Genomic DNA, 11129 nt, shown 5'->3' with positions numbered 1-11129 from the left:
ACCACTTAATCTTTTTTTTTTTTTAATTTTTTAAAATTTATTTCTAGGAGAGAGAGAGAGAGAGAGAGAGCGTGAGCACACTGAATCTTAAAGCTTAACAAAAGACTTACTGCATCCCCTAATGTACGCATTTCTCTTTTGAGAACCAAGACCTGTAGATCAACATTATGGGGACCAGAGGCATGAATTCCGCAAGTGGATCCAACAGGATTGATATGAATTGGGCCCCTCCTATTTCTACCTCTTTATTCCTGGATCCACATATCCTACTCTTGAGGCTACAGCACCATATAGTCATTGTTGACCTTGAGTACGTACGATGTCCTGGAGGACGGCATCCCATCCTTACAGAATATATCTTCCAAGCTGGTGCGTCAGCAGCACCATTAACAGGTCGTTTCTCTGCTTTATCATGCCAACAGCTCCTGGGCGGTGCAGTGTGTGGTAGAACCAGAGCCTCCTGTGGTCGTGTGCCCACCGTCATGCCTCATTTCCTATAAAGAGGGACCCTCTGTCTGAGCTGATGTTATGTAAGAATCCATATTAGCCAATCAAATGCTCTATAAGCCCCCAGGCAGTGGTGCTAGCTGAGGCCCAGTGGACAGGAAAGATAAACCCATACTGCATGTTGATCCCAGTCAAAATGAATCATTGCCCTTTCCAGGGTGAAAATGAACTTGCTACCAAGTGGACAACTGGTCTCCTTGAGGAATGGCGCCATATTGGAAGTTTAGCATCGGTCTATGTTAATGACAGGTCGGACATGCAACAATGCCAATAGCCAGATCAGCCTTAGTGAGAAGGAGCCCATGTGGTTGGGCCCATGAATAACCTCTATCACTGTCGTCATGACGACTCCATTCATGCACCTCTGATGCCATTGTGCCAGCACTGGGGTGGCCAATGACAGAGCACGGCTGATGTCAACTGGCAGAGCCTTTTTGTCTCCTTGGTTGTTTAGTGCCTCTTCTGCGGTAGACACTCTCTGGTGGTTATTTATGTGTGATAGAAAGACCTTCATACTTCGTGCAAGTCCTCCTACATCCCTCCACATGCCTCTTGCCCGGACCTGCTTGTCCCTCATCTTCTAATCTTTCTCCTTCTTGGACCCTGACCAACCAACCTGGCCATTTGAGTCTCTGGTTTCTCACTTTGGGCCACTTCTCCTTCTGAACAAGGAAGATTATCAAGTGCATCATCTAGATCTGTGACCATTGAGAGGATTTCTCCTGGCTTCCATCTTTCAGGGCCATCCCTGCTGGGGGCTAACGTATGGCAGCAATTCATTTTTAGCTTGCACTAACATACCAGGTTGACCGATCTGTGATTCAACCTCAGCCTTTTCCCTTATCCATCAGCTTGTCATAAAGGACCCCAAAAACGTGGTCATTTGAGGTGAGCTGACGGAAGGATGCTGGTACGACAGCGGTGGACGACATGAGCATCTAGGCCACCTGTTTGTGCAGCTTACATGTGCTCACTGGTCCTGCTTGTACCCAATCCAAGAATACCTTCTTGTTTTGCTTTTTTTTTAATATTTATTTTTATTTTTTTGAGGGGAGTGAGGGGCAGAGAGGGAAGGGTACAGAGGATCTGAAGTGGGCTCTGTGCTGATAGCAGAGAGCCCTATGTGGGGCTTGAACCCACAACGCATGAAATCATGACCTGAGCTGACGTCAGATGCTTAACCGACTGAGCCACCCAAGTGCCCCCAAGAATACCATTCTTATCATACAGTTAATTGCTACTGGTCCTGCCCAAACTCATGACTTAGTAGGTCTTACAGTCACAGCTCATGATGGGCAGTTCTGATCACACGATCTCCCATATTTAGGTCCTCTGTCTCTATCAGGGCTCGGCATGCAGCGAGCTGCTTTCTGAATGGCATGGCGTGGCCTTCCTCCAGAAGCTAGAACTAGGCACGTACCTTGTGATTCTTCTATTGGGGCTTGCCATAAACTCCCTCCAGCGTCTAATCCCATTACACTTATCTCAACTATAAGGTCTTATGACCCAAGCCCCAGGGCTGTTCACAACGCAGCCTGGACTTGCTGCAGAGTTCTTGCCTGCTCTGGGCCGCACTCAAAGTTGGTAGCCTTCTGTATTGCCCAGTTACGGGTATCTCCACTCGCAGAACATGCTACCCCAAGATCCCGAGGAGGCGTGCCAAATGCGGCCCTTATCTCTGAGTGGCGGGACAAAATGCAATAAGTTGCCTTCTGCTTTGTCGAGGATGTCCCAGCATGCCCCAGCCCACCGGGTCCCTCAAACTTACACTGATGTGATAGGGCCCTAATTGTCACAGGGTTTATCTGTCATTCTTGGGAGTTCATGTGTCTTATCAAGACCTCCAACATACTTACCACTTGTTGCTCATCTGTTCTGATTAACATGACACCATCAACATGGCGCATCTATGTGATGTTTTGCAGAACGTCCAGATGGTCCAGGGCTCTTCAGATTACGTTATGAGGGAGAGGCGGAGAGTTAACATGGCCCTGGAGCAAGACCATCCATGTCTGCTGTTGTCCATCCCACAAAAATACAAGTCATTAGAGACAGAAAATAAGGTGTTTGCCAGATCCACAGCCATACATGATGTGCTGGCAGCAAAGGTACCACGTTGGGTAAAGCAGCTACGATTGGAACTGCTGATTGATCAAGTGGCCCACCCTCACTCACCACGATCCATCCAGTTCTTTCAGGGACCAGACTTGTGAATTATATGGGGATATCTTGGGAACCGCCAACCCTACATTATTTACATCGTTGAGGGTGACCCTAACCTCTGCCATCCCCCCCCAGGATATGATACTGCTTATGAGTCACTCTCTTGGCTTGGTGGGTGAGGGGGGCATTTCAGAGCCTTCCACCTCATATCCTTCACTGTGGTGGCCCTTACTCCATAGGCCCAAAACCCCAGTATGAATGGGGGTTCTGCTAACTCCCTCTAAATATGTCCATTCCAGTTAGACATCCAGGGAGCAGAGAAATGACCACTGGGTAGGTGGACCCAATGCACACTAGTCAGACCTGGGCCCAGACTCCATTTATTACCTGATCCCCATATGCTTCCCATCCCGATAAAGGGCCCATCCATGGTGGAGTTTTGTGTCCCTGGTATCAATGTTTGTACCAAGAGTCCTTGAAAAGTCTGCATAGTCTCTCTCCTGCTCTCGCTCTCTTTACAGTTCTGTGACCCAAGTCAATGGCCATAGGACTCTCCGCAAAGGGAATGAGCCTCAACCAACTAGCAGTGGGAGTTGATGAGTCGGTACCCCACCTTCCTTGCTCATCTGGGAGAACAATTGTGCTTCACACCGGACCCCAGAAATCCCCAGAGCAATTGTGCCCCAGTTGCCCGCAGAGGTGACCTGCCGTTTAGCTCAGCCTTGATCAGCCTTCCTCCCTGCACCGTCTCGCCTCCCCAGTCCGTCACTGTGCTCCTTGGGATCTCTTCCCCAAGTGAACTACGTGTGCCTACATCCTGGTCTCAGGGTGTGTGCTTCTTGGGGAAACCACACGAAGATAACAGTGCAGAAATAAGTGGAGGGAGAAGTCCCCGTGTCTCTTCCTGGCGTTTACGCACTTCCGGTCTGTGTGCCCCACAAGGCAGAAGAGGTCCCATCAGCCTCCATGGTAACCCAGTCCAACATTTAATTCTCGTTGCCGTTGCCAGACCTTTGCTTTTTTTATTCTCCACCCTCAATCCCTCCTGCTGGAATTTCAAACCACTTCATCATCTTAGGATTTTTTTTTTTCTTTTCTCCTGAGAGAGAGAGAACAGCCGACCACCGACTTCGGTGTAAGAGCCCCTTGTACACTGGAGCGTGGGTATTAATCTTTACTTCTCCAGGCTGAAGAATCCAGGTTCTTTAAATGAGTGCCCATCAGTCCCGTTTTCCAGGCTTTTAATCATCTTTGCGGCTGTAAGCTGTCACCCCCAGCTGCTCACCATAGACCAGCCTGCAGGCTTCTGCGGACCACCAGATGCATGTTTTAACCCAGAGAAGTTCACAAGAGGGGAGGCGCCCCAGCTGCCGTAAATCACCCTCCCCCTGGCCCCCTCCCCAAAGCCAGCGAACAAACCCCAGCTTGCTGTTGAAGGCCATAAAACTTCTCTTCTTTAANGTCCACCAAGGGCCCATAAAACTTCCCCAGGCTTTGTGCGGGTGACCCCGCAGGCCTGCGCCTTAGCAATCCCACCCTTAAGCCCACAATGAAACTGTTTCTGGGTTCACCCAGAAACAGACTGGACTCAATTTGCCTTGTGATTTGTTTGTTAGCTTTACAAATGGCTTTTGAGGCCAGACAACCCCCTCCTAACCCCGACTGCTTGATGGGTGGACGCCCAGGGACTTCCCAGGGAACTGTGGGGGACTCTCGGGTCTCCATGGAGATTTCCAAACAATTCACCTCAAGGGAAAAGCTGTTGCTGCCCTGGAAGGGTGAGCCAGCGTTCGGACGCAGCTGGGCCGGCCTGTCTCCGGGAAGCAAAGGTGTTTCGCCTCACAACCTCGCCGGCATGGGCCGGGGCCCCGCTCCCCGAGAAGCTCCGAGGTCCTCACCTGGTCCCTGACGATTAATCTGCTCCGGCAACCCTACCAGCCTTGGTAAGCAAAATCCAAACAAAGCCAGTCATCAGGAGGATGGTATTTATCTTAGACTATAGCCTTAGCGGGTAAGAGCACAGCCTTCAAACAACCCAAATGTCCATCCACAGTGGAAGGGGTATTTATACAACGGGGTATAAAAGAACAAAGCACGGATATACACCACCACCTGGTCAAATCACCCAGACACTCTGCTGGGTGAAAGAAGCCAGACATTTAAGAGGGAATAGTACACACCTCTGTTTATATGAAGCTTAAAAACAAGCAAAACTTAACGTATGGTAGTAAAAGTCATGATCACAGTTACCTCTGGGAGGCAAAGAGGGGCTGGTGTTGACTGCAAAGGGACCCAAGAGCACTCCCTGGGGGTGATAGAAATGTTCCATATCTTGTGCTGAGCAGTGGTTATACACACATTTATTTTATTTTATTTATTTTATTTTTTTAAATTTTTTTAATGTTTTTTAAAATTTATTTCTGAGAGAGAGAGACAGCGTGAGCAGGGGAGGGTCAGAGAGAGAGGGAGTCACAGACTGAAACAGGCTCCAGGCCCTGAGCTGGCAGTCAGCACAGAGCCCGATGTGGGGCTCGAACCCACGAACCGCGAGATCATGACCTAAGTGAAACTGACTAAGCCACCCAGGCGCCCCTATACACACATTTAAATGTGTATATACGCATATAAAAGGTAATCGAGTTGTCCACTTAAGATCTGTGCTCTTTACGGCATGTAAATTACACATTAGGATAGTGCTGGGGGGAGCCCCCCTACTTCTGACCTCCAGAGCTGTGAGCTAGTAAGTGGCCGTCGTTTTGAGCTGCGGCCATGATCGGTTATACCACCAGAGAACGCGAGTACACCTCGGTTCTAACATTGGTCCTGCCTCCCGTTTACTGTGTGACCAAGGGCGTGCCACTCACCTTCTCTGAGCCTCAGCTTCCCAGTTAATGAAAACCGTGACTCATTTCCTGCCTGCGGGACCAATGGGAAAATCACGTCAGTCAATGTATGTAAAAGCTCTTGGAGAGCTAGAAAGCGGCTTATAAACGGGAGGTTGATTCTTGTCCTATTAAAAATAAGCCTCCAACATTGGCCACAGGAAAGGGTTTAGAATCAGCCAACCCAGGGCTTTGGAGTTAAACTCTCATGGGTTAAAATCCAGGTTCTGCCACTTATTAGGCATCTTTTAATCGGGTTATTTAATCTCTTGAAGACTTAGTGTCCTGGGAATAGAAATCTGTACCTCATAAGGTTGTTATGATTCTCAAATATCATAGTGCCTGGCACAGATTAAAGTGCTCGATAGTACTGAAAGTCATGGGTGTACCAGGCCCGGAATGTGGCCGGGTCAGATGGGGACAGAGCAGGAGGCTCCGGGAGAGAGACTTCCCACAAGATGAAATAGATTGATTACTTGACGTGTCTGAATGTCTTCAGAGATTTAAATATCTGGTGAGGTTTACAGTCGTGTTACTTATAAGGATGTAGAAAATGAAGAAACCAAAAGCCAAACAGCTATTAACTCCAGGGGAAGAATTATGCAAGAAGGAAAAAAAACCCAACTCATAATTCACTACATGGATCAGTTGAAGAAAATATTTATAAAACATTTAAACATTTAATAAGATAAACACTGACTAGGGGCACCTGGGTGGCTCAGTTAAGCATCCAACTTTGGCTCGAGTCATGATCTCACGGTTCAGGGGTTCGAGCCCCACATCAGGCTCTCTGTTGTCAGCAGAGCCCGCTTTGGATTCTGTATCTCCCTCTCTCTCTGCCCCTCCCCTGCTCGTGTGTGCTCTACCTCAAAAATAAAATAAGTCAACGTTTTAAGTTTTTATCTTGTAAGTTTTCAAAAAAAAAAAAGATGAACACTGACTAGCGATCCAATCAAAAGTACAATATAACCATACTGGGAGCATAGGGAGGGAAGGCCACATGTGTGTGAAAAGGGCAGAAGGAGAAATGAAAAAAACAGTTTTTTGAGAACGGATGAATGGGGGCCCCTGGCTGGTTTAGTCCATAGAGCGTGCAACTCTTGATCTTGGGGTCTTGAGTTTGAGCCTCATGCTGGGTGTAGGGCTACTTTAAAGAAAAGAAGAATGGGGCTCAGTAGGTTAAGTGTCTGACCCGTGATTTTGGCTCAGGTTGTGATCTCATGCTTCATAGGTTCCAGTCCCGCGTCGGGCTCTGTACCAATGATGCAGAGCCTGTTTGCAATTCTGTCTCCCTCTGTCTCTGCCCCACCCCTGCTTGCTCTCTCTCCCTCTCTCTCAAAATAAATAATTAAAAAAAATGGATTAATGGATTAAGTACTCTGCTCTAATTTGATCATCAAAAGTGAAAGAGGAGCGCCTGGGTGGCTCAGTCGGTTAAGCTTCTGACTTCGGCTCGGGTCATAATCTCATGGTTCATGGATTCAAGCCCCGCGACGGGCTCTGCGCTGACAGCTACCTCAGAGCCTGGAGCCTGCTTCAGATTCTGTGTCTCCCTCTTTCTCTGACCCTCCCCTGCTCAAGCTGTCTCTCTCTCTCTGTCTCTCTCTCTTTCTCAAATAAATAAAAAACACTAAAAAAAAGGTGAAAGATATTTTTAGTCCATTAAAGATTTTAACTTGTAAAAAAAAGATACAATGATAATAATATTTTCAGAGCATAGCACTCATGGGATTTCAGGGGGAGCTCAGTGGCATCTGGGCAGGGCAATATTTCCCTGTCCGAGGGAGAGCTGCAAGGTTCTAAAAGGTATAGAAACTTCTAGCAGGTAAAAAATAAAATTTCTTTACATTTTACTTTGGGAAGGTAAGAAACAAAATAGCAAGGAAATGTGAAGGCATCTGCCTGGGCTACTTCTGTAGCACAGACAAAATGGTGTGCAGGTGGCCGTGTTCAGGAGTGCANGGCAGGAAATGAGTCACGGTTTTCATTAACTGGGAAGCTGAGGCTCAGAGAAGGTGAGTGGCACGCCCTTGGTCACACAGTAAACGGGAGGCAGGACCAATGTTAGAACCGAGGTGTACTCGCGTTCTCTGTGGTATAACCGATCATGGCCGCAGCTCAAAACGACAGCCGCTTATTAGCTCACAGCTCTGGAGGTCAGAAGCTGGGGCCCGGCATGGCTGGATTCTCAGCTCAGGTGTTCGCAACGCTGAAATGAAAGGTCAGCCAGGGCTGTGATCTTGCCTGGAGCTCAGGCTCTCCTTCGGGGCTCATTCAGGTTGTTGGCAGTATTCAGTTCCTTGCAGTTGTAGGATTTAAGGTGCCCATTTTCTTGATGACTATTGGCCAGGGGTCACTTTGAGCTTCTAGAGACCCTTTCAGGTCCTTACCGTGTCCCCTCAACACCTTCAAAACCAGAACCTCCCTGACATCAAATATTGGATCCTTCTCATTTTGGAGGAGCCCAGTCCCTTTTAGAGACTCGCCTGATTAGGTCAGACCCACCCAGGACGATCTCCCTTTCTTAAAGTTGACTACAATACAGCATAATCTAACCACAGCAGTGGTAGGCCATCATATTCATAATCCCTTCCCACATTCAAGGGGAGGGAAATCTACAGACGCTGGGCCCCTGGGGGCCATCTCAGAATTCTGTCTACCACAGAATGTATGTGCTGGAATAGCATTTTCCCTGCTGTAGGGAGGGCTTCCTTGACCACTCATTTTGAGAGTTCCATACCCATCTCAGGTTATATTTCAAAAAAACAACAACAATAGACTATGTTTATGTATTTATCGAGAGAGAAAGTGTGCACGTGCAGGGCAGAGGGGCAGAGAGAGAGAGAGAGAGAGAGAATCTTAAGCAAGCTCCCCGCTCCACACAGAGCCCAATGCAGGGCTCGATCTCACAAACTGTGAGATCATGACCTGAGTCAAGATCAAGAGTGGGACGCTCAACCGACTGAGCCACCCAGGCGCCCCAAAGATTTGTAATTTCTTCAAAGAATCACTCACCAGAAATAAAGCAGTCGCAAAAAGACAAATACTGTAGGATTCCACTTATTTGAAGTATCTCGAATAGTCAAATTCACAGGAGCAGAAGGTGGAAGGGGGTTGCCAGGGGCTGGGAACAGGGCGAGGGCACTTGTTGAGCAGGCTGGAGTTTCAGTTTTGCAAGATGAAAAAGTTCTGGGGGTTGGTTTGCATGACAATGTGAATATACTTAACGCTACTTAACTGCACACTTAAAAATAGTGAAGATAATAAACTTCAGGTTGTGTGGCTTTTTTGTTTAAAACCACCGTTAAAAATAAATTACAAGAGAAAAAAGAAAAGAATCACTCAGGAAAGCTTTTTGTGATCTGAAGTACGAAAGAGCTCTTCAGAGCAGCCTTGGGATGAGGGGGAAGCTCCCAGAATAGTGCCAGGGATGTGGAGGATTTGTCGTCTCGACATCCAACCTGCGCTCCCCCTGAGAAGCGTCTGTCCGGCAAAGCCTGGAAAACGAGGGTTCTGGATGCAGATTGCATTCCACCCATTAGAGGTTCATGTGAACGATTCAAAGGGCGGGAGTGAGACCGAGGCTGTGTTCCATTGACAAGTGTGGCTGGGGGTAGGGCCGGTGAGTTTCCAGAACGGTTTCCCAGTGCCCAACACTGGCCCCGGGAGTGTCAATAGAGGCAACAGCAACTGGCAATAGAAGTAACAGCAGAAGAGCCTTCCTGATCCCTGGACCATAGCTAAACAGNGGGTCCTTCTTTGTAAGTGGGGCTGCTCTCAACCTTGTATCAGACCCAAAGGCTGTGCACTCAAGGCATCCCCTCACCTCTTTTCTGCTAACAGAATCCCCTTTTCTTTGGGTCTTAGGTAAACCTCTCTTCATTTTAGGTGATATGCTCTATGACAGGTTTGTGACCCAGTCCTGGCTCATAAAGGAGTCTCCTGGGAAGTTTCTGAAGAGAAACTTTTTCTTCCTGAGGAGACAGTGGGGGAGCTTTCTCATTGTCTGACTATCCAGGACTTCCTCTCCTAAAACAGGCACTTGATGCCTGGAGCCACAGCAGCCATCTTGACACCACGAGGTGACAAGAATGAGCAGAAACAGCCAAGGATGGCAGGGCAGAGTGGCTGAGGGGGCTGGNCAAGTGTCCGACGCTTAACCCACTGAGCCACCCGGGCGCCCCAGGGCACAGCTTCTAAAGGGCCCCTGCCCGGTGCCGTGGCTGAGCCCCCAGAGGTGAAGGAAGCAAGAGGTTGAGGGCTTGGAACCGTTCCGACCCCAGAGGAAGCGATTGCCCAGGACTCTGTTCACAACCGTGGGCATCCATGCCAATGCGCACCATCTACCGCAAGGCTTATTTTCTCTCTGCTTTTTCCCCTTATTTTTATCGAGGGCATATTTTCCTTATCTTTAAAGCTTTTATAGCTTTGTATCTCTGCCTCGTTTTAGTATATTCTGTTGTTATGATTTATGCTGCTTTTACTGGCTCTTTACCCTGAGCACATAAACACATTTGAGTTTTCCACAGCTTAGAAAAATAAAATAAAATAAAATACAAAACCCTGCATTGACCCTGCGTTCTCTTCGCATTCCAGGCTTTTCTCTCCCTCTCCCCCGTCTTCACTGGGAGCTCTTCGGGAGTTGTCGGCACGCGTGGTATTTGTCCACATCCCACCCGACCCTGAACTCTCGGCTCCCAGACCGGAAGTAGCCCGGCCTCGCTCAGCACAATGGGGGTTTTATTGGCAGGATGCAGGGAATCTCACAGGGTGTGGGAACAAAAGAAGGAAAGGAATGCAGCTGGGCCACCAGAACCCCTGGGACTACTTTCTTATGGCCCCCACGCTCTTTCTTCTCCCAGCTGCTCTCTTGGGAATGACGTCATTCTCTCCTCCATGTGATTCCCACATGTTCCAGAACCTTCTACCCCATGGCTCCCCTTCACTCCAGTTTGAAAATCCCAGGGAAGGATTCTGATTGGTCCAGTGTGGGTCAGGTATGTTCCCACGGGTCAACCGGCCACAGCCCCAGTGGGCCAAGTCACAGAGCAGAGACAAAACCTCGGAGAGGGGTATCTTGAGACAGCATCTCAAGGTCTCGTTCACGGGCTCGAAATTTTTTCTCATTCAATGGTTGGTGCCTCACCCACGAGCCTTGGGTCTCACGTCCATGTGATGTGCTCTGGCTTTTCCCGCCTGCTGCCACGTGCCTACAACCACGGAGGTCTGCTCTGCCTGCATATACGCCTGCGTATATGGCAGGTCAGCAATGCTGAGGGATGAACCGTACCTGCAGCTGACTTCAGCCATGGCCCCTGGGTGTATAAACTGCACAGCTTCCGTAGACAGCCTCCAACCGCTGAAAACCACCTGGCCCCAAGGTAGCCCACATCCAATAACTGGTCATTTCACTTACTGTGGAATGACGCTGATGGGCCATTATATGCTTCAGGGTTCCCCAGGGGGTCGGTCCAGGCTTCTGCCTTCAGAGCACCTGACCTGTGACAGATCCCCCTGAGCTGTGTGTCTCCCATCAGCTCCCAGGGGGTCCCATGGGGCTGAGGGTCTGCTGCCTAT

Source organism: Crocuta crocuta, unplaced genomic scaffold, assembly GCF_008692635.1.
Source record: "Crocuta crocuta isolate KB4526 unplaced genomic scaffold, BGI_CrCroc_1.0 scaffold49, whole genome shotgun sequence".
Taxonomy (NCBI): Eukaryota; Metazoa; Chordata; class Mammalia; order Carnivora; family Hyaenidae; genus Crocuta; species Crocuta crocuta.
The sequence above is the reverse complement of the archived record's forward strand: the minus strand, read 5'-3'. Positions refer to the sequence as shown.